This window comes from Microtus pennsylvanicus (assembly GCF_037038515.1).
Source record: "Microtus pennsylvanicus isolate mMicPen1 chromosome Y unlocalized genomic scaffold, mMicPen1.hap1 SUPER_Y_unloc_3, whole genome shotgun sequence".
NCBI classification, from domain to species: Eukaryota; Metazoa; Chordata; class Mammalia; order Rodentia; family Cricetidae; genus Microtus; species Microtus pennsylvanicus.
The window spans coordinates 1252599-1276979 of record NW_027460881.1 but is presented as its reverse complement, the minus strand read 5'-3'; positions in this window follow the sequence as shown (position 1 = coordinate 1276979).

Here is a 24381-nt window from a genome sequence, read left to right as displayed (position 1 = left end):
ATGTCTGACCTGGTGGCTGGCTGTATCGCCATCTGCCTCAGAGTGCAGAGCTACCATTTCTGCCCATGGCAGAGGTGCATGGCATCTCTAAGCTCAATTCCTATTCCTCCCAGCATTCTCTTATGTTTATTCCACCCACCTATGTTCTAACCTTTCAGGCCAAACAGTTTCTTTATTTAATTAACCAATGACCTATACTCCATCATTACTCCTATTTCTGCTTAAACAAGAACGGAATCTTTAACTTTAACATAGCAAAATTACATATAACAAAACAGTTATCAAGCAAGAATTACAGTTACAATATTTATATCTATTTTATCTTTTATCATAACAATGGAAAACTATAACTATCTATCTATTCTTCAACTCCATCAGAGACTCCAGAATAATACAGTATTACCTAAGCAAACAAAAAGTAAGCCATTTTCAAACTCTAGAAATGACAGAGACATCTCGCTGCCTGGACAGTCACCCAAAGTTCCTCTGTACCGTTGGTGTTTCCATCCTCAGCCTACAGGCCCATAGTTTCCAGCAGACATTTCCATGAAGCAGGAAATTTCAAAGGCAGTCACTATCTGCTTGTCTGGAAGAATGTTTTGCTGACCCTTTCCTGAATCAGGAACATGAAAAGATCATCTCACCTTTAGGCAAGTTCAGTAGTCCTCTCTCTGAGTGTTTTCTGTGTACAGTTTATGCAACAATCCAGGCAAGAGCAGTTTCTTCCCCAAATGGCTATCAAACTCCATAAGGATCCTCTGTGATGCCCATCTTCTTCCTGAAGTAGATATGTGCTGCCAAGAGTAGAGTGTCTCACTGTCATGAAAAACCCTAAGGTACTAAAACATTAAATAGCCTATTTTGTAGTCTAGAGTGTAGTAGTAAGAGCGGCGGGCTGAGTCCCCACACCCGGCCGCCTGAACGGCTAGCTTTACCCGAAATAATTACACGGAAACTGTATTCTTTTAAACACTGCCTGACCCATTAGTTTCAGTTTCTTATTGGCTAGCTTTTACATATTGATCTAACCCATTTCTATTAATCTGTGTAGCCCACAAGCTGGCTTACCAGGAATGATCTTAACCTGCGTCTGTCTGGAGTGGGAGAACCATGGCGACTCCTTGACTCAGCTTCTTTCTCCCAGCATTCCATTCTGTTTACTCCGCCTACCTAAGGGTTGGCCTATCAAATGGGTCTAGGCAGTTTCTTTATTAATAAGAAATCACTCCCACATCATTTCCCCTTTTTCTGTTTAAACAAAAAAGAAAGGCTTTAACTTTAACATAATAAAATTACATATAGCAAAACAGTTATTAAGCAAGAATCACAGTTACAATATTTATATCTATTTTATCTTTTATCATAACAATGGAAAACTATAACTACCTATACATTCTTCAACTCCATCAAAGACTCCAGAAGGATATAATATTACCTAAGTAAACAAGAAAATGACAGAGACATCTCGCTGCTTGTACAGTCACCCAAAGTTCCTCTGTACCATTGGGGCATCCATCTTCAGCCTTCAGGCCCATAGTATCCAGCAGACATTTCCATGAAGCAGGCAATTTCAAAGACAGTTCAGTCACTATCTGCTGTGTCCTGCAGAATGTCTCGCAGACTCTTTCATGAGTCATGAACCCCAAAAGACCGTCTCACCTTTAGGCAAGTTCAGCAGTCCTCTCTCTGCGGGTTCTCTGTGTCCATTTTATGCAACAGTCCAGGCAAGAGCAGTTTCTTGCCCAAATGGCTATCAAACTCCATAAGGATCCTCTTCGATGCCCATCTTCTTCTTGAAGTAGATTGGTGCTACCAGGAGCAGAGTGTCTCATTGTCATGAAAAGTCCTAAGTTATTAAAACATTAAATGCCATATTCTGCAGTCTTTGAAAGATATGAAGAATGTCTATCTAACTGAAATGTATCTCTATATATCTAGAAAATCTAACTAATATGACTACAAGCTTGACTATTACTGATGATTATCCATTAACCTATATTTCTTAATTATACATTACATTTTTTAATGAACTACACAATCACAATACCTTAATCAAGATCAGAAATACATATACATATAACAAAATTGACTGTAAAATCCATACCAATGCAAATTATTCATACCTATATCATACCCCCCTTTAAATGTAAAAGAACATTTATAAACAATTTTTGGGAATATGGGCGCAGTTTTTTCTCTCCAAACTGCTTCCTGCTGAATGGGGGCGTCGTTAATTAAGTCTTTCATGGTATAACCTGTGTGCCAGGGTCATCTCAGTTGGCAGTTGAGTGAAGTAATTTTTTGAGGGTGTTACAGCAACCTTTCAGGAGGGCGTGGTCTATCATACCAAATTGGAATAGAAGAAATCCACAGGGTCTGGTCCTCTGTGAAAACAAAAGAAGACCCTTTCCGAAGCATCATATCCTTAGACCCAAATTTTGAAATCGTAATACCCTTATATCCATTCTGGTTTAGCTTGGCAGCCCATGTAATGAAATGTCTCTCTGTACTTAGCTCCTTCACAGTCAAAAATTTTAAAGAAAACACAATGTACATAATCCAGACTTTCTGTGAATTTTCCATTTTTACGTGGCTTATTTTTCTTTATTTCTTTTAATCTCTTAACTATCTGTACTCTGTCTCTTTAAAGACTTTACCTTTTTTTTTAAACCATTAACTTTATTCTCTATATTCTTTTTCTTCTCTCTCTCAAGCCTACGTACATTCATCCAACAGTATGGTCTTTTATGTCTGAATCTGTTTTATTGTGAATCTGTAACATTTTTTTTTTACTATCCAGGAGCATTTCTTAAAATGTTAAGCAGTTCTTAAAAACTTAAGTTGCACCATGTACAGGTAATACGGTAATAAGGTACAGCCTGTTTCCTGCCCAATCTAAACCTTAACTGCGCTGTTTTTATGGTAATTACGGTAGTTCCTACCTGAGACCAGCACAGTTCAGCATGGCGGAGCTGCTCAGCTCCTGCCTTAGAGCCATTTGGTGCCCCTGAGCCACACACAGTTCCAGGCACACAGCAGTCCACATTGCCATCAACCAAGCCGTAGAGCTTTACTCCAAATGCTCCATTCAAAAGCTCTGTCTCCCACAGAGGCCAGACAGAGATCACAATGGCGGCACAGCCCAGAAAGCCGGCATTTTAAAACAGCCAGTTTTTTCCTGCTGCTGAGTCAGGACAATTTCTTTGTGGCGCGCAACCCACAAACAGCAAAAAGCTGTCTAAAATTCTCTCTCTCTCTCTCTCTCTCTCTCTCTCTCTCTCTCTCTCTCTCCTTTTTAAGCCCTCTCAGGTTTTACGTGGAATTCATTAGCACGTTGGGTGCCACTCTGTAGTAGTAAGAGCAGCGGGCTGAGTCCCCACACCCGGCCGCCTGAACGGCTAGCTTTACCCGAAATAATTACACGGAAACTGTATTCTTTTAAACACTGCCTGACCCATTAGTTTCAGTTTCTTATTGGCTAGCTTTTACATATTGATCTAACCCATTTCTATTAATCTGTGTAGCCCACAAGCTGGCTTACCAGGAATGATCTTAACCTGCGTCTGTCTGGAGTGGGAGAACCATGGCGACTCCTTGACTCAGCTTCTTTCTCCCAGCATTCCATTCTGTTTACTCCGCCTACCTAAGGGTTGGCCTATCAAATGGGTCTAGGCAGTTTCTTTATTAATAAGAAATCACTCCCACATCACTAGAGAGTTATGAATAATGCCTATCTGACTGAAATATATATATCTATGTAGCTAGAAAATCTAACTAACATGACTACAAACTTGACTATTATTAATGATTATCCATTAATAACCTATATACATTATATTTTTAAATGAACTACACAATCAAAATACCTTAATGAAGATCAAAAATGCATATACATATAACAAAATTGACCTAAAATCTCTATCAGTAAAGCAAAATCTATACTAATGCAAATATTCATATCTATATCACATCCCACTTTAAATGTAAAAGAACGTTTATAAGCCATATTTGGGAACGTGGGTGCAGTTTCTTCTCTCCAAATTGCTTACTGCTGAATGGTGGCATCATTATTGATTTATCTCAGTTGGCAGTTGAGCGAAGCAATTTTTTAAAGGTGTTCACAGCAACCTTTAAGTAGGGCGTGGTCCATCCTACCATATTAGGATAGAGGCATCCACAGACTATCACCCTCTGTGAAAACAAAATAGAAACTCCTTTCCAAAGCATCATGTCCTTAGATCCAAATTTCAATGACAAGGCATTTTCAAAATATCTATGTTGGATTATTTCAGCAGCTTTTATAAAGAAACATCTTTTAGCAGCTATTGCTACTGCCTCAAAATTCAAATGATTCAAAAAGAGCATAATAGCATACAATATCAAAATTCGCTGTGAATTTTCCATCTTTGTGTGCTTCAATTTAACCTCTATTTTGTTTATTTTTCCTTTTTATTTTTTGCCTTTTGAGACAGGTTCTCTGAATTTTTGACCTGGAATAACTCTGTATACCTGTCTGTCCTTGAAGTCTCAGAGATCTGCCTCTCTCTGCCTTTCAGGCATTGGGATTAAAGGTGTATGCTACTACACATTGAACTCACAAAGATCTGTTTGTCTCTGCCTTCAAGGCACTGGGATTAAAGGCGTGTGCTACCTCACCTTGAAGGTACAGAGGTCAATCTCCCTCTGCCTCCCATGTGTTGGGTTGACAGGTGTGTAATACCACACCCAACAACTCTCTTCCTTTTTTTAACTTTAAGAACTTCAAATTTTAGCCTGCACATATTTTTAACACACTGTAAATCATTTAAAAATTTTCTTTGTCTTTGAATTTCTCTTTACTCTATTTCTCTCTCTGTTTTTCTGACCACATGAATCTTTCATTTACAAAGCAATCTCAGTAGGACTAAAGCCGTGGCTTTGCTGGCCAGATGTAGCCCATTCCTTAGCTTTCTGCCATTCCAACCTTGTGGCTGAGGTACCGAACAGAGCCGCATTCAGTGCCACAAGTCTACAGTGTTTCAAGGTCCTTGCCATCAAAGAGGCTGCAACAGACAACACTCAAGCCCTCTTTCTGTAGCTGGCCCTCCTTCCTCAAACAGTCAGATTTTGCCCAGGCAGGATGGCCCAGAAAGCCGGCATTTTAAAACAACACAGTTTTTTTTCCTGCTACTGCTGAAAACATACAAGCATTCAGTTGGCTTTTATCAACACCATTTAAATGTTTTGTGGCAGGACCTCTTAAGGGCTGCAGGGTTTTGCAGCTGAAGCTGAGTCAGCAAGCCTCTTTTAGATGAGAGCCCTTGCTTTCTTCTAGCAAGCAGAGCAGACCGAGAAATCGCTGCTACCAAGAAAACATGCTTTACACTTTCCCAAGCATTCTCAGGCTTTCAGTGGATTCAGTTGTCCACAAGGCTGCAAGCCATTCTGTAGTTATTTGAGCAGCGAGGCTGTGTCCCCAGCACCACGACCGCATGAAGGTTATGCCAGAAATAAATACACAAAACTGTATTCTTTTAAACACTGCTGGCCCACTAGACTCAGCATTATAACCCATTTCTAATAATCAGTGTAGTATAATGAGGTGCACTTACCAGGAAAAATTCAGCATGTCTGACATGGTGGCTGGCTGCATCGACATCTGCCTCAGAGAGCAGAGCTATGGCATCTGCCGGGGAGAGGGGAGCATGGCTTCTCTGAGCTCACTACCTCTTCCTCCCGGCATTCTATTTTGTTTACTCCACCTACCTATGTTCTAACCTATCAGCTGAAGCAGATTCTTTCTTTAATTAATCAATAAACTTCTTCTGTCACTTTATCCTTTCAACAGCTTGCCCATATAAATCCCCCATATGTCATCTGTTGTATAATCTTTCATTTGTAAAGAACTTGCACTCTCAGGGGAGGATTTTTCTGACATCTCTGTGGATGGAGATCATATGAGGAAGATCAGATGAGCAACCATGACAACTCTAATGCTGTAGAGTTAGGTGGACCAGAGATTGATGGCTGACATTCCTGTGCTATGCATCAGATGCCCCTGAACTCTGGCCCTGTTGACAGACAGGCAGACATCAAGTTGGTCACATATACTTAACTCATTCAGGTTCACAGATACTGTAAAAGGAGTTTTAATTCTTCTCCTAAACTAATAAAAAAAACAAGATTAGGAGAAGAGAAGAGCCTGAAGTAAGGCCTCAAAATGGGTCATTTTGCAAAGGAAAGGTTACCTGCCTCCATGTATGCTGTCTCCCTTTCTTAGTCAAATCCATCCTTCCAGTGTCTAGCTAACAGCTAACCATAGGATTGAACCCAACTGCCTTTGATTTCTGAAATAAGTGCTGTCCCCTTTAGGTCTCATAACAGCACAGGAAGGTTTGTAAGACTGTCCCAGCAACAATTTAAAGCAATTCTAGGACACCAAAGATGCAGCAAATTTGGTTAATTGGTAATATAGATCGTTCTGATGGGACAAAATAATTTAGAATTGAAAAAAAAAAACAGATAGGTGTACTCACGATGAATTTATGTGATATGGCACACACAGGCTTCTGGTTCTGAATACTTCATGCTCGGTGGGTTTTGGAGATTGTCGTGACCCTGAACCTAGCTGGAGGCTTTGGGGCCTTGAAAGGACAAGACTTAATATTTCAGGACATCCTTGTACTTGGTGCCCACTGTTTACTGATTTCCTTACAGAGAATGAGCAGCCATCTACTCCTGCTGCCATGCCTTCCCCACATGAACAGAGAGAAGACCCTATACACACAGGTCGCTTGTATCACATGTGAAGGCATAAGTCACAAACAAACTCCCACAGCAGTTTAGAATTGTGATTAATAGAATGATTAGTTCTTGAAAGGGGAAAAACTTAGAGATCACAATCCCTTACAAAAGCCCACTGCAGGATCAGAAAAGGAGCCTAGTAGCCGGAAGGGAAGCTCAAGCAAGAGATCAAGCTGAAGGTAGAAGTTGCTTTGTAAAAGAGAGAGAGACCACAAGTCAATGGGCTGGTATCTCAGTGGCTATTCAGGGAACATCACAGAGAAAGGATCTGCTTCATGCATGAGAGTCACCGATGATTTCCCTTTAAGAAAAAAACCCATCAAAACTCCCAATAACATCATCAGCATTCAACAACATGTCTATGATTTCTTTGCCTTGCCTTTGATTGTGCAGTAAATGATGCTGATAGTTAATCTGTGCAATTAATGCAAATTTCCTTGTAACTGACTAGACAGAATTGACAGGTTATCTTAAACACAGCAGGGAGTCACTCTACGATGGAACTGCCATTCATCATCACCTGTGTGACAGTGACATAATTGAGATCTTTCCTTTGTCTATAAATCTCATTATGTTCAACATGATATGTTGTCATACAGATTTCTTAGGGTTTTGTCCCACTGGTGGTTTCCTTGGTATGCTTACATAATTTTTTCCAGATCCAATCAGTTTTGACATGCACTCTCAGCTCCACGTCATTGTGTTCATCTTATGTTCCAGTCCAGGCATTTTAGACCTCTTGTAACTGTTGTAAGAGTATCTCATGTTCCACCTAAATGATTTAGCGTTTTATTTAGGCTGGGTTTCATCTTCCATCACTGAGTTCATTGACTTTCCTTGGGCGTAATTCCTGGGACACTGAGCCTAACTCCTGGGGGATTCCTCCAGTTATTTCTCCTTTCGTAGATAGTTTATACTCTCACTATTACTGTGAGAGTGTTTCTGTAGCAAATATTCTTCTCAAGATGAGAAGAAACTTCAATATTACAATCCATTTGTTATTGTGTTTTAAATACTCACACACAAACACACACAAGTTAATGCACATACACTGATGATATCTCAATTTATGGGGCCATTCTGGGGATGTCAAGATCGATATCTCTCGAGTGGTTCTCAGAAGGCCATAGGGTGACCCTCTCTAGGTACTTAAGCAGGGAGGAGAAGTTGACCGCACTGTGACATGTCCCTAGGAACTATGTGTGCCTTGTCCCAAAGTCAGACTGATGACTGACTATCTTGAAAACCACCATGGAACTTTTGTTTTGCAAATGATGGAGATCAAGTCAGGGTCAAAATCAGAAAACTAGATGGAGCTTCCAAGCTCCAGTGGAAGAGCAGATGGATGGAGAAAAAGAGCAAGGATGTCAGGAATATAAGGGCTTGGTCCACACTATCAGACACTGTGCCTGAACTAAGGGGATTTCAACTAATCCAGTGACCTGGGAATGAAAGAACATGGGATCAAACTGGAAGCTCTGAATGTGGCTGACAATTGGGGCAGACGGAGAAGCCAAAGATAATGGCACTTGCAATTGTCTGCATATCATACACTGGCTTTTTGTGATCATATTTTTTGTGGATGCATACCTTGCTAAATCTGGATGGATGAAGGGTGGGCTTGGACTTCCCACAGCTCAAAGTACCCTGCCCTCTATTTGGACTGGTGTTTGAGTGGAGAGGTTTATTTGCGGAGCAAGAAGAATGTGGGAGGAGGAAGAGAAGTGGAAAGTTTGATAATTATTATTATGAAGTAATGGAAAAATCAATAGAAAATAACCAATGAGGACATTGGAGTTAGGAAAAAAAAAACATTCATGTGAGTTGTTGACTCAGAACAAAAATTATTATACAGAAAAAAAAACACACATAAAAAGGTTGAGTTACTTGGAAAATATGACTCAAGTAATTGGGAAGAAGATTGGGGTTTTTATTTTGGGTCTTCATGGGGCTGTATGAGCAGCATTTTAGGACCTGTAGGCTGGATATTTCTGGGGGTTAGTAGGGAAGAAACCTGGCTAGGAGGAGTTTTATGACATAAGTAGGGCCTTGATGATGTCACAAAGCTTTGGTTGGGGGTGGCAACTCTGTTCCACATGAAGCACTAGTCTTCTGTGAAGGTGGGCTTACTATCTTCACGGTGGCTGAGGAGGTCAGTTCAGCTCTTGGGCTCCACAATTGTTCAACCGAATTTCCAGAAGTTGGAATCTAGAGAGCCAAGATATTTTCTTTTGGTAAATATGTTTAGGAAGCAACTAGGACCTCGGTAGTCAAAGAAAGGTTTCTTTCAAATCTGCTCTGGGTCCAAAATTTATGTCGTTAACAGCTCCTATATTTGATAGCTGGGGGACGGTTAATGTCAGGTATTCTCCCCACTCTATCTTTGCTAAAAATGTCCAATTCCTCTGTCCACTGAAATGGCAAAGATCCTCTTTGTCCATATGTGTTTTAAAAGATAATTATTTCTAATAGGTGCTGTTGCACAGATTAATGTTTCTTTCTTTTGGCAGTTTGACTCACAGTACTTACTTCTCTAATGAAGATACAGAATATCTTTATGTAATCAACCTGGATCTGGATCAGGAGACACAATAGAGAGAGCCAGTGGACTGGAGTGCCATGACCTTGGGCAGGTGGTTATAGATCAGCCAACTAACCAGTAGCTTGAGTGGTAAGGAGAGGAGTGGCTGTTCTTTGAATTCTTTGCCATCTGTTCAGATATTTCTTTCCCACTTTATGTATAGGCATAGCTTCCTCTCTCATTGATATAGTAAGTCAGGAAGTATTTTTCTCAGTAGAGGTCAATTGCATTTTGCAGCAGGAATATGTCTCTGATACTGAGCTGTAGACAAGAGTTTGATACTTTTCCTATTAATTTCTTAAGAACATATTCCATTTAGGTATCCAAATCTATTCAGCCCTGCCTTTTTCACCTGCTCCAAAGTTATTCCTAAAAAGAGCCTTGACCTCACATCCTCACCTTCTTATCCTTGCAGGCACTTATGGTGGAGGAAACCACTTTGTGTCTGATTTAAACTGAAGAGTTCTTCCTATGCAGAGATTGGCAGCTAGGAAGCCCAAGCACAGAAACAGAGCCAAGAGACAGTGGAACAGGAGTGCTGTGGCCTATCTCAGAAAGTGTCCCACCATGATGAAGATGCCTCTTAATATGAGTGGCATGCCACATCTCCAGAAGAAGAATGGGCCATCGATCCAGAAGCAAAAACTTAGTAAGCCTTTTGAGGCCCTGGAGAATATTGTTGGCCGCAGAATTTCTCATGGCTGGAAGGAAGCCAATGAACCAGTCACCCATTGGAAAGCCATCATTCTAGATCAACTGCCAACATATCCCTCTCTCTATTTGTTGAAATATGATGGGATTGATTGTGTCTATGGCTTGGAGCTTCATAGTGATGAAAGGATTTTAAACCTGAAGATCCTGCCTAATAATGTGCCATTTCCTCAGGTGACAGACACTCATCTCTCAAACACCATAGTTGGCAGAGCAGTGAAACATACATTCATGGGCACAAATGGCTCTAAGAATGACTGGAACGGGATGGTCCTAGAAGAGGTGCCAATCATGAAGACCTGGTTTTATATTACCTACAAGAAAGATCCCGTCTTGTACATTTACCACCTCCTGGATGACTACCTGGAAGGCAACCTCCACATCATGCCAGGCTCTAAGGAAGAGTGGAGTGGCGTGGTCCCAGGTGAGGTGCAGACCATAACGACCTGTTTCTACATTGTCAACGAGAATGATCCGGTCCTGTACCTTTACCACCATCATGATGATTCCATTGAAGGCAACCTCCACATCACGCCTGAATGTCCTCCAGTAGAGGTGACTTTGGAATTAGGCACGGATTCCTTGGAGGGCAAAAGAGTGCAGTACAACAAAAAAGATGGAACCCAAGAGATAGGTAAAATTATTTGCCAAGTTCCCAACAAACCTTCTGTGTATTTCATCAAGTTTGATAATGACTTCCATATCTATGTCTATGATTTGGTGAAGATCTGTTAAAGTGAAATTCTCAAATTTTGAGGGGCAGACTTAATTCTCTCTTTGGGAATGTGTTTTTTCAGAGATACCTCAGGTCTTCTATGAATCCTGGTATCTTTTCCAATGGATTATACTTTCTCAAATAATAAAAATTTGTTAACATGTTGTGTTATTTGGTCAATGATGGATTGTGTTTGGTGGATGGGGCATCACAGAAATACATGCCTCAAAACAAAGCAGGATTTATGGTCTTTTCCCCTTGGAGAGTAAAGGACTGGGGATGCGTGGTGTGGTAAAGGACAAGATGGCTGTCAAGGAAGCAGTGAAGAGGGGACAAAAAGTTGTATGATCTCGGGGCGGTACGAAGCTTGAGGGAAAACCATGTCAAATGGAAAGATGTGACTGATATCAGCATGAGGTATTGGGACTTAAGAGGATAAAGAGTAGATTAATCAGGAAGGGACACAAATGTATACTCAAAATCAGAGAAAATTAGGTTTCATTTGATGAATGGTTTAATTCGTACTGGCTGTAAGTCAAAGGATGTTTGATCTCCACTAGAGCATGTTGCTTAGTGAAAAGTGTCTCCGCTCAGTTGCTCTTCTCCAGTAAGTTGAACATCAAGCTACCTACTTAGTTTTGCCAGAATTCTGTCTGCCACCTACTTTGTCATGCCTGGATTCGGTATGCCTTGAACTCTCATAGGTCTTATCCATGCCATCCAACCCTTGTCAGTTCATTTAAATAATTGCCCTGCCATATCTGGAAAACAGTGTTCCCTTTCATTGATCATGTTCTGTAGTACTTGGGCTATAAAACTCATGAACACACTCACCCTCACACAGGATAAACATGTACATATGATGCCCACTAGTGTGTGACATGCACACATATGATGAATGCACCGAACTCCATAATATCAGTAAAGTAGGGAATCCATGATGCTAGGTGGAGTCTGGCAAAGACCCCACACACCCATCAAACCGCCAAACCAGTATGGTACTGATGTCTGACTCCCATCCTGTAAGGAACCTGCCATCCTGTAACTGGGCTATTTTTGGTTCCTTCATCTTCACAAACTTGGTTAAAATGTTAGAGTTGTCAAACTGGGAGTTAGGGTCCAGCATGTATATCAGCTGTCCCAGGTCAGGTGATTTGGCTACAATTTGGGTGAGAAATTGTACCAGGGAATTCTGGTACACCCTCTCCTCTTCTTCTCCCTGTCCTCATCATCACTCTTGTGGGTGGGCCTGGAGCACAAAGAAGGTAAAATGGAATAAGCCTCCTCCTTAGTGGAAAACCTTGTCAATCCTTAATTTGACCTGACTCTCTGAGGGAATGCAGAACATTATTTCCTACTAGGTCTCCTCATTCATTGGTTCACTCATTTTTCCAATGAATGATTGAATTCATCCATTCTTCCTTGTCTCTCTCTCTTCATTCTTCCCTTCTTCCATTTCCCCCTTGATTGTAGAAATTTGAGCAGCAGGGCTGCATCCCCATGTGGCCGCCTTGTAAGGTTATGCTCCGAAATAACAACACAAAACTATTCATTTCAACACTGCCTGTCCCCTTATTTTCAACCTCTTAACCCGTGTCTAATAATGTATGTTGCAGCACGAGGTGCACTTAGAAGGAACGATTTAGCATGTCTGACCTGGTGGCTGGCTGTATCGCCATCTGCCTCAGAGTGCAGAGCTACCATTTCTGCCCATGGCAGAGGTGCATGGCATCTCTAAGCTCAATTCCTATTCCTCCCAGCATTCTCTTATGTTTATTCCACCCACCTATGTTCTAACCTTGCAGGCCAAACAGTTTCTTTATTTAATTAACCAATGACCTATACTCCATCATTACTCCTATTTCTGTTTAAACAAGAATGGAATCTTTAACTTTAACATAGCAAAATTACATATAACAAAACAGTTATCAAGCAAGAATTACAGTCACAATATTTATATCTATTTTAACTTTTATCATAACAATGGAAAACTATAACTATCTATCTCTTCTTCAACTCTATCAGAGACTCCAGAATAATACAGTATTAATTAAGCAAACAAAAAGTAAGCCATTTTCAAACTCTAGAAATGACAGAGACATCTCGCTTCCTGGACAGTCACCCAAAGTTCCTCTGTACCGTTGGTGTTTCCATCCTCAGTCTACAGGCCCATAGTTTCCAGCAGACATTTCCATGAAGCGGGAAATTGCAAGGCAGTCACTATCTGCTTGTCTTGAAGAATGTTTTGCTGACCCTTTCCTGAATCAGGAACACGGAAAGATCATCTCACCTTTAGGCAAGTTCAGTAGTCCTCTCTCTGAGTGTTTTCTGTGTATAGTTTATGCAACAATCCAGGCAAGAGCAGATTCTTCCCCAAATGGCTATCAAACTCCATAAGGATCCTCTTTGATGCCCATCTTCTTCCTGAAGTAGATATGTGCTGCCAAGAGTAGAGTGTCTCACTGTCATGAAAACCCCTAAGGTACTAAAAAATTAAATAGCCTATTTTGTAGTCTAGAGGGATATGAATAATGCCTATCTAACTGAAATATATGGAGCTAGAAAATCTAACTAACATGACTACAAACTTGACTATTATTAATGATTATCCATTAATAACCTATATGCATTATATTTTTAAATGAACTACACAATCACAATACCTTAATTAAGATCAAAAATGCGTATACATATAACAAAATTGACCTAAAATCTCTATCAGTAAAGCAAAATCTATACTAATGCAAATATTCATATCTATATCACATCCCACTTTAAATGTAAAAGAACATTTATAAGCCATATTTGGGAACGTGGGTGCAGTTTTTTCTCTCCAAAATGCTTCCTGCTGAATGGTGGCATCATTATTGATTTATCTCAGTTGGCAGTTGAGTGAAGCAATTTTTTAAAGGTGTTCACAGCAACCTTTAAGTAGGGCGTGGTCCATCCTACCATATTAGGATAGAGGCATTCACATACTATCACCCTCTGTGAAAACAAAATAGAAACTCCTTTTCAAAGCATCATGTCCTTAGATCCAAATTTCAAAGTCAAGGCATTTTCAAAATATCTATGTTGGATTATTTCAGCAGCTTTTATAAAGAAACATCTTTTAGCAGCTATTGCTACTGCCTCAAAATTCAAATGATTCAAAAAGAGCATAATAGCATACAATATCAAAATTCGCTGTGAATTTTCCATCTTTGTGCGCTTCAATTTAACCTCTATTTTGTTTATTTTTCCTTTTTATTTTTTGCCTTTTGAGACAGGTTCTCTGTATCTTTGACCTGGAATAACTCTGTATACCTGTCTGTCCTTGAAGTCTCAGAGATCTGCCTCTCTCTGCCTTTCAGGCATTGGGATTAAAGGTGTATGCTACTACACATTGAACTCACAAAGATCTGTTTGTCTCTGCCTTCAAGGCACTGGGATTAAAGGCGTGTGCTACCTCACCTTGAAGGTACAGAGGTCAATCTCCCTCTGCCTCCCATGTGTTGGGTTGACAGGTGTGTACTACCACACCCAACAACTCTCTTCCTTTTTTTAACTTTAAGAACTTCAAATTTTAGCCTGCACATATTTTTAACACACTGTAAATCATTTAAAAATTTTCTTTGTCTTTGAATCTCTCTTTACTCTATTTCTCTCTCTGTTTTTCTGAGCACATGAGTCTTTCATTTACCAAGCAATCTCAGTAGGACTAAAGCCGTGGCTTTGCTGGCCAGATGTAGCCCATTCCTTAGCTTTCTGCCATTCCAACCTTGTGGCTGAGGTACCGAACAGAGCCGCATTCAGTGCCACAAGTCTACAGTGTTTCAAGGTCCTTGCCATCAAAGAGGCTGCAACAGACAACACTCAAGCCTTCTTTCTGTAGCTGGCCCTCCTTCCTCAAACAGTCAGAGTTTGCCCAGGCAGGATGGCCCAGAAAGCCGGCAATTTAAAACAACACAGTTTGTTTTCCTGCTACTGCTGAAAACATACAAGCATTCAGTTGGCTTTTATCAACACCATTTAACTGTTTTGTGGCAGGACCTCTTAAGGGCTGCAGGGTTTTGCAGCTGTAGCTGATTCAGCAAGCATCTTTTAGATGAGAGCCCTTGCTTTCTTCTAGCAAGCAGAGCAGACCGAGAAATCCCTGCTACCAAGAAAACATGCTTTACTCTTTCCCAAGCTTTCTCAGGCTTTCAGTGGATTCAGTTGTCCACAAGGCTGCAAGCCATTCTGTAGTTATTTGAGCAGTGAGGCTGTGTCCCCAGCACCACGACCGCATGAAGGTTATGCCTGAAATAAATACACAAAAACTGTATTCTTTTAAACACTGCTGGTCATTAGATTCAGCATTTTAACCCATTTCTAATAATCAGTGTAGTATAACGAGGTGCACTTACCAGGAAAAATTCAGCATGTCTGACATGGTGGCTGGCTGCATCGACATCTGCCTCAGAGAGCAGAGCTATGGCATCTGCCGGGGAGAGGGGAGCATGGCTTCTCTGAGCTCACTACCTCTTCCTCCCGGCATTCTATTTTGTTTACTCCACCTACCTATGTTCTAACATATCAGCTGAAGCGGATTCTTTCTTTAATTAATCAATAAACCTCTTCTGTCACTTTATCCTTTCAACAGATTGCCCATATAAATCTCCCATGTGTCTTCTGTTGTATAATCTTTCATTTGTAAAGAACTTGCACTCTCAGGGGAGGATTTTTCTGACATCTCTGTGGATGGAGATCATATGAGGAAGGTCAGATGAGCAACCATGACAACTCTAATGCTGTAGAGTTAGGTGGACCAGAGATTGATGGCTGACATTCCTGTGCTATGCATCAGATGCCCCTGAACTCTGGCCCTGTTGACAGACAGGCAGACATCAAGTTGGTCACACATACTTAACTCATTCAGGTTCACAGATACTGTAAATGGAGTTTTAATTCTTCTCCTAAACTAATAAAAAAACCAAGATTAGGAGAAGAGAAGAGCCTGAAGTAAGGCCTCAAAATGGGTCATTTTGCAAAGGAAAGGTTACCTGCCTCCATGTATGCTGTCTCCCTTTCTCAGTCAAATCCATCCTTCCAGTGTCTAGCTAACAGCTAACCATAGGATTGAACCCAACTGCCTTTGATTTCTGAAATAAGTGCTGTCCCCTTAAGGTCTCATAACAGCACAGGAAGGTTTGTAAGACTGTCCCAGCAACAATTTAAAGCAATTCTAGGACACCAAAGATGCAGCAAATTTGGGTAATTGGTAATATAGATCGTTCCGATGGGACAAAATAATGTAGCATTAAAAAGAATACAGATTGGTGTACTCACGATGAATTTATGTGATATGGCACACACAGGCTTCTGGTTCTGAATACTTCATGCTCGGTGGGTTTTGGAGATTGTCGTGACCCTGAACCTAGCTGGAGGCTTTGGGGCCTTGAAAGGACAAGACTTAATATTTCAGGACATCCTTGTACTTGGTGCCCACTGTTTACTGATTTCCTTACAGAGAATGAGCAGCCATCTACTCCTGCTGCCATGCCTTCCCCACATGAACAGAGAGAAGACCCTATACACACAGGTCGCTTGTATCACATGTGAAGGCATAAGTCACAAACAAACTCCCACAGCAGTTTAGAATTGTGATTAATAGAATGATTAGTTCTTGAAAGGGGAAAAACTTAGAGATCACAATCCCTGACAAAAGCCCTCTGCAGGATCAGAAAAGGAGCCTAGTAGCCGGAAGGGAAGCTCAAGCAAGAGATCAAGCTGAAGGTAGAAGTTGCTTTGTAAAAGAGAGAGAGACCACAACTCAATGGGCTGGTATCTCAGTGGCTATTCAGGAAACATCACAGAGAAAGGATCTGCTTCATGCATGAGAGTCACCGATGATTTCCCTTTAAGAAAAAAACCCATCAAAACTCCAAATAACATCATCAGCATTCAACGACATGTCTATGATTTCTTTGCCTTGCCTTTGATTGTGCAGTAAATGATGCTGATAGTTAATCTGTGCAATTAATGCAAATTTCCTTGTAACTGACTAGACAGAATTGACAGGTTATCTTAAACACAGCAGGGAGTCACTCTACGATGGAACTGGTTCATCATCACCTGTGTGACAGTGACATAATTGAGATCTTTCCTTTGTCTATAAATCTCATTATGTTCAACATGATTTGTTGTCATACAGATTTCTTAGGGTTTTGTCCCACTGGTGGTTTCCTTGGTATGCTTACATAATTTTTGCCAGATCCAATCAGTTTTGCCATGCACTCTCAGCTCCACGTCATTGTGTTCCCCTTATGTTCCAGTCCAGGCATTTTAGACCTCTTGTAACTGTTGTAAGAGTATCTCATGTCCCACCTAAATGATTTAGCGTTTTATTTAGGCTGGGTTTCATCTTCCATCACTGAGTTCATTGACTTTCCTTGGGCGTAATTCCTGGGACACTGAGCCTAACTCCTGGGGGATTCCTCCAGTTATTTCTCCTTTCTTAGATAGTTTATACTCTCACTATTACTGTGAGAGTGTTTCTGTAGCAAATATTCTTCTCAAGATGAGAAGAAACTTCAATATTAAAATCCATTTGTTATTGTGGTTTAAATACACACACACAAACACACACAAGTTAATGCACATACACTGATGATATCTCAATTTATGGGGCCATTCTGGGGATGTCAAGATCGATATCTCTCGAGTGGTTCTCAGAAGGCCATAGGGTGACCCTCTCTAGGTACTTAAGCAGGGAGGAGAAGTAGACCACACTGTGACATGTCCCTAGGAACTATGTGTGCCTTGTCCCAAAGTCAGACTGATGACTGACTATCTTGAAAACCACCATGGAACTTTTGTTTTGCAAATGATGGAGATCAAGTCAGGGTCAAAATCAGAAAACTAGATGGAGCTTCCAAGCTCCAGTGGAAGAGCAGATGGATGGAGAAAAAGAGCAAGGATGTCAGGAATATAAGGGCTTGGTCCACACTATGAGACACTGTGCCTGAACTAAGGGAATTTCAACTAATCCAGTGACCTGGGAATGAAAGAACATGGGATCAAACTGGAAGCTCTGAATGTGGCTGACAATTGGGGCAGACAGAGAAGCCAAAGATAATGGCACTTGCAATTGTCTGCATATCATACACTGGCTTTTTGTGATCATATTTTTTGTGGATGCATACATTGCTAAATCTGGATGGATGAAGGGTGGGCTTGGACTTCCCACTGCTCAAAGTACCCTGCCCTCTATTTGGACTGGTGTTTGAGTGGAGAGATTTATTTGCGGAGCAAGAAGAATGTGGGAGGAGGAAGAGAAGTGGAAAGTTTGATAATTATTATTATGAAGTAATGGAAAAATCAATAGAAAATAACCAATGAGGACATTGGAGCTAGGAAAAAAAAAAACATTCATGTGAGTTGTTGATTCAGACCAAAAATTATTTTACAGAAAAATAAAAAACACATAAAGGGGTTGAGTTACTTGGAAAATATGACTCAAGTAATTGGGAAGAAGATTGGGGTTTTTATTTTGGGTCTTCATGGGGCTGTATGAGCAGCATTTTAGGACCTGTATGCTGGATATTTCTGGGGGTTAGTAGGGAAGAAACCTGGCTAGGAGGAGTTTTATGACATAAGTAGAGCCTTGATGATGTCACAAAGCTTTGGTTGGGGGTGGCAACTCTGTTCCACATGAAGCACTGGTCTTCTGTGAAGGTGGGCTTACTATCTTCACGGTGGCTGAGGAGGTCAGTTCAGCTCTTGGGCTCCACAACTGTTCAACCGAATTTCCAGAAGTTGGAATCTAGAGAGCCAAGATATTTTCTTTTGGTAAATATGTTTAGGAAGCAACTAGGACCTCGGTAGTCAAAGAAAGGTTTCTTTCAAATCTGCTCTGGGTCCAAAATTTATGTCGTTAACAGCTCCTATATTTGATAGCTGGGGGACGGTTAATGTCAGGTATTCTCCCCACTCTATCTTTGCTAAAAATGTCCAATTCCTCTGTCCACTTAAATGGCAAAGATCCTCTTTGTCCATATGTGTTTTAAAAGATAATTATTTCTAATAGGTGCTGTTGCACAGATTAATGTTTTTTTCTTTTGGCAGTTTGACACACAGTACTCACTTCTCTATTGAAGATACAGAATATCTTTATGTAATCAACCTGGATCTGGATCAGGAGACACAACAGAGAGAGCCAGTGGACTGGAGTGCCATGACCTTGGGCAGGTGGTTATAGATCAGCCAACTAACCAGGAGCTTGAGTGGTAAGGAGAGGAGTGGCTGTTCTTTGAATTCTTTGCCATCTGTTCAGATATTTCTTTCTCGCTATAAGTATAGGCATAGATTCCTCTCTCATTGATATAGTAAGTCAGGAAGTAGGTTTCTCAGTAGAGGTCAATTGCATTTTGCAGCAGGAATATGTCTCTGATACACATATACTGAGCTGTAGACAAGAGTTTGATAATTTTCCTATTAATTTCTTAAGAACATATTCCATTTAGGTATCCAAATCTATTCAGCCCTGCCTTTTTCACCTGCTCCAAAGTTATTCCTAAAAAGAGCCTTGACCTCACATCCTCACCTTCTTATCCTTGCAGGCACTTATGGTGGAGGAAACAACTTTGTGTCTCATTTAAACTGAAGAGTTCTTCCTATGCAGAGATTGGCAGCTATGAATCCCAAGCACAGAAACAGAGCCAAGAGACAGTGGAACAGGAGTGCTGTGGCCTATCTCAGAAAGTCTCCCACCATGTTGAAGATGCCTCTTAGTATGAGTGGCATGCCACATCTCCAAAAGAAGAATGGGCCATCGCTCCAGAAGCAAAAACTTAGTAAGCCTTTTGAGGCCCTGGAGAATATTGTTGGCCGCAGAATTTCTCATGGCTGGAAGGAAGCCAATGAACCAGTCACCCATTGGAAAGCCATCATTCTAGATGAACTGCCAACATATCCCTCTCTCTATTTGTTGAAATATGATGGGATTGATTGTGTCTATGGCTTGGAGATTCATAGTGACGAAAGGATTTTAAACCTGAAGATCCTGCCTAATAATGTGCCATTTCCTCAGGTGACAGACACTCATCTCTCAAACACCATAGTTGGCAGAGCAGTGAAACATACATTCATGGGCACAAATGGCTCTAAGAATGACTGGAACGGGATGGTCCTAGAAGAGGTGCCAATCATGAAGACCTGGTTTTATATTACCTACAAGAAAGATCCGGTCTTGTACATTTACCACCTCCTGGATGACTACCTGGAAGGCAACCTCCACATCATGCCAGGCTCTAAGGAAGAGTGGAGTGGCGTGGTCCCAGATGAGGTGCAGACCATAACGACCTGTTTCTACATTGTCAACGAGAATGATCCGGTCCTGTACCTTTAGCACCATAATGATGATTCCATTGAAGGCAACCTCCACATCACGCCTGAATGTCCTCCAGTAGAGGTGACTTTGGAATTAGGCAGGGATTCCTTGGAGGGCAAAAGAGTGCAGTACAACAAAAAAGATGGAACCCAAGAGATAGGTAAAATTATTTCCCAAGTTCCCAACAAACCTTCTGTGTATTTCATCAAGTTTGATAATGACTTACATATCTATGTCTATGATTTGGTGAAGATCTGTTAAAGTGAAATTCTCAAATTTTGAGGGGCAGACTTAATGCTCTCTTTGGGAATGTGTTTTTTCAGAGATACCTCAGGTCTTCTATGAATCCTGGTATCTTTTCCAATGGATTATTCTTTCTCAAAGAATAAAAATTTGTTAAAATGTTGTGTTATTTGGTCAATGATGGATTGTGTTTGGTGGATGGGGCATCACAGAAATACATGCCTCAAAACAAAGCAGGATTTATGGTCTTTTCCCCTTGGAGAGTAAAGGACTGGGGATGCGTGGTGCGGTAGAGGACAAGATGGCTGTCAAGGAAGCAGTGGAGAGGGGACAAAAAGTTGTATGATCTCGGGGCGGTATGAAGCTTGAGGGAAAACCATGTCAAATGGAAAGATGTGACCGATATCAGCGTGAGGTATTGGGACTTAAGAGGATAAAGAGTAGATTAATCAGGAAGGGACAGAAATGTATACTCAAAATCAGAGAAAATTAGGTTTCATTTGATGAAAGGGTTAATTCGTACTGGCTGTAAGTCAAAGGATGTTTGATCTCCACTAGAGCATGTTGCTTAGTGAAAAGTGTCTCCGCTCAGTTGCTCTTCTCCAGTAAGGTGGACATCAAGTTACCTACTTAGTTTTGCCAGAATTCTGTCTGCCACCTACTTTGTCATGCCTGGATTCGGTATGCCTTGAACTCTCATAGGTCTTATCCATGCCATCCAACTCTTGTCAGTTCATTTAAATAATTGCCCTGCCATATCTGGAAAACAGTGTTCCCTTTCATTGATCATGTTCTGTAGTACTTGGGCTATAAAACTCATGAACACCCTCACCCACACACAGAATAAACATGTACATATGATGCCCACTAGTGTGTGACATGCACACATATGATGAATGCACCGAACTCCATAATATCAGTAAAGTAGGGAATCCATGATGCTAGGTGGAGTCTGGCAAAGACCCCACACACCCATCAAACCGCCAAACCAGTATGGTACTGATGTCTGACTCCCATCCTGTAAGGAACCTGCCATCCTGTAACTGGGCTATTTTTGGTTCCTTCATCTTCACAAACTTGGTTAAAATGTTAGAGTTGTCAAACTGGGAGTTAGGGTCCAGCATGTAGATCAGCTGTCCCAGGTCAGGTGATTTGGCTACAATTTGGGTGAGAAATTGTACCAGGGAATTCTGGTACACCCTCTCCTCTTCTTCTCCCTGTCCTCATCATCACTCTTGTGGGTGGACCTGGAGCACAAAGAAGGTAAAATGGAATAAGCCTCCTCCTTAGTGGAAAACCTTGTCAATCCTTAATTTGACCTGACTCTCTGAGGGAATGCAGCACATTTTTTCCTACTAGGTCTCCTCATTCATTGGTTCACTCATTTTTCCAAGGAATGATTGAATTCATCCATTCTTCCTTGTCTCTCTCTCTTCTTTCTTCCCTTGTTCCATTTCCCCCTTGATTGTAGAAATTTGAGCAGCAGGGCTGCATCCCCATGGGGCCGCCTTGTAAGGTTATGCTCCGAAATAACAACACAAAACTATTCATTTCAACACTGCCTGCCCCATTATTTTCAGCCTCTTAACCCATGTCTAATAATGTATGTTGCAGCACGAGGTGCGCTTAGAAGGAAAGATTTAGCATGTCTGACCTGGTGGCTGGCTGTATTGCCATCTGCCTCAGAGTGCAGAGCTACCATTTCTGCCCATGGCAGAGGTGCATGGCATCTCTAAGCTCAATTCCTATTCCTCCCAGCATTCTCTTATGTTTATTCCACCCACCTATGTTCTAACCTTTCAGGCCAAACAGTTTCTTTATTTAATTAACCAATGACGTATACTCCATCATTACTCCTATTTCTGTTTAAACAAGAACGGAATCTTTAATTTTAACATAGCAAAATTACATATAACAAAACAGTTATCAAGCAAGAATTACAGTTACAATATTTATATCTATTTTATCTTTTATCATAACAATGGAAAACTATAACTATCTATCTATTCTTCAACTCCATCAGAGACTCCAGAATAATACAGTATTACCTAAGCAAACAAAAAGTAAGCCATTTTCAAACTCTAGAAATGACAGAGACATCTCGCTGCCTGGACAGTCACCCAAAGTTCCTCTGTACCGTTGGTGTTTCCATCCTCAGCCTACAGGCCCATAGTTTCCAGCAGACATTTCCATGAAGCAGGAAATTTCAAAGGCAGTCACTATCTGCTTGTCTGGAAGAATGTTTTGCTGACCCTTTCCTGAATCAGGAACATGAAATGATCATCTCACCTTTAGGCAAGTTCAGTAGTCCTCTCTCTGAGTGTTTTCTGTGTACAGTTTATGCAACAATCCAGGCAAGAGCAGTTTCTTCCCCAAATGGCTATCAAACTCCATAAGGATCCTCTGTGATGCCCATCTTCTTCCTGAAGTAGATATGTGCTGCCAAGAGTAGAGTGTCTCACTGTCATGAAAAACCCTAAGGTACTAAAACATTAAATAGCCTATTTTGTAGTCTAGAGTGTAGTAGTAAGAGCGGCGGGCTGAGTCCCCACACCCGGCCGCCTGAACGGCTAGCTTTACCCGAAATAATTACACGGAAACTGTATTCTTTTAAACACTGCCTGACCCATTAGTTTCAGTTTCTTATTGGCTAGCTTTTACATATTGATCTAACCCATTTCTATTAATCTGTGTAGCCCACAAGCTGGCTTACCAGGAATGATCTTAACCTGCGTCTGTCTGGAGTGGGAGAACCATGGCGACTCCTTGACTCAGCTTCTTTCTCCCAGCATTCCATTCTGTTTACTCCGCCTACCTAAGGGTTGGCCTATCAAATGGGTCTAGGCAGTTTCTTTATTAATAAGAAATCACTCCCACATCATTTCCCCTTTTTCTGTTTAAACAAAAAAGAAAGGCTTTAACTTTAACATAATAAATTTACATATAGCAAAACAGTTATTAAGCAAGAATCACAGTTACAATATTTATATCTATTTTATCTTTTATCATAACAATGGAAAACTATAACTACCTATACATTCTTCAACTCCATCAAAGACTCCAGAAGGATATAATATTACCTAAGTAAACAAGAAAATGACAGAGACATCTCGCTGCCTGTACAGTCACCCAAAGTTCCTCTGTACCATTGGGGCATCCATCTTCAGCCTTCAGGCCCATAGTATCCAGCAGACATTTCCATGAAGCAGGCAATTTCAAAGACAGTTCAGTCACTATCTGCTGTGTCCTGCAGAATGTCTCGCAGACTCTTTCATGAGTCATGAACCCCAAAAGACCGTCTCACCTTTAGGCAAGTTCAGCAGTCCTCTCTCTGCGGGTTCTCTGTGTCCATTTTATGCAACAGTCCAGGCAAGAGCAGTTTCTTGCCCAAATGGCTATCAAACTCCATAAGGATCCTCTTCGATGCCCATCTTCTTCTTGAAGTAGATTGGTGCTACCAGGAGCAGAGTGTCTCATTGTCATGAAAAGTCCTAAGTTATTAAAACATTAAATGCCATATTCTGCAGTCTTTGAAAGATATGAAGAATGTCTATCTAACTGAAATGTATCTCTATATATCTAGAAAATCTAACTAATATGACTACAAGCTTGACTATTACTGATGATTATCCATTAACCTATATTTCTTAATTATACATTACATTTTTTAATGAACTACACAATCACAATACCTTAATCAAGATCAGAAATACATATACATATAACAAAATTGACTGTAAAATCCATACCAATGCAAATTATTCATACCTATATCATACCCCCCTTTAAATGTAAAAGAACATTTATAAACAATTTTTGGGAATATGGGCGCAGTTTTTTCTCTCCAAACTGCTTCCTGCTGAATGGGGGCGTCGTTAATTAAGTCTTTCATGGTATAACCTGTGTGCCAGGGTCATCTCAGTTGGCAGTTGAGTGAAGTAATTTTTTGAGGGTGTTACAGCAACCTTTCAGGAGGGCGTGGTCTATCATACCAAA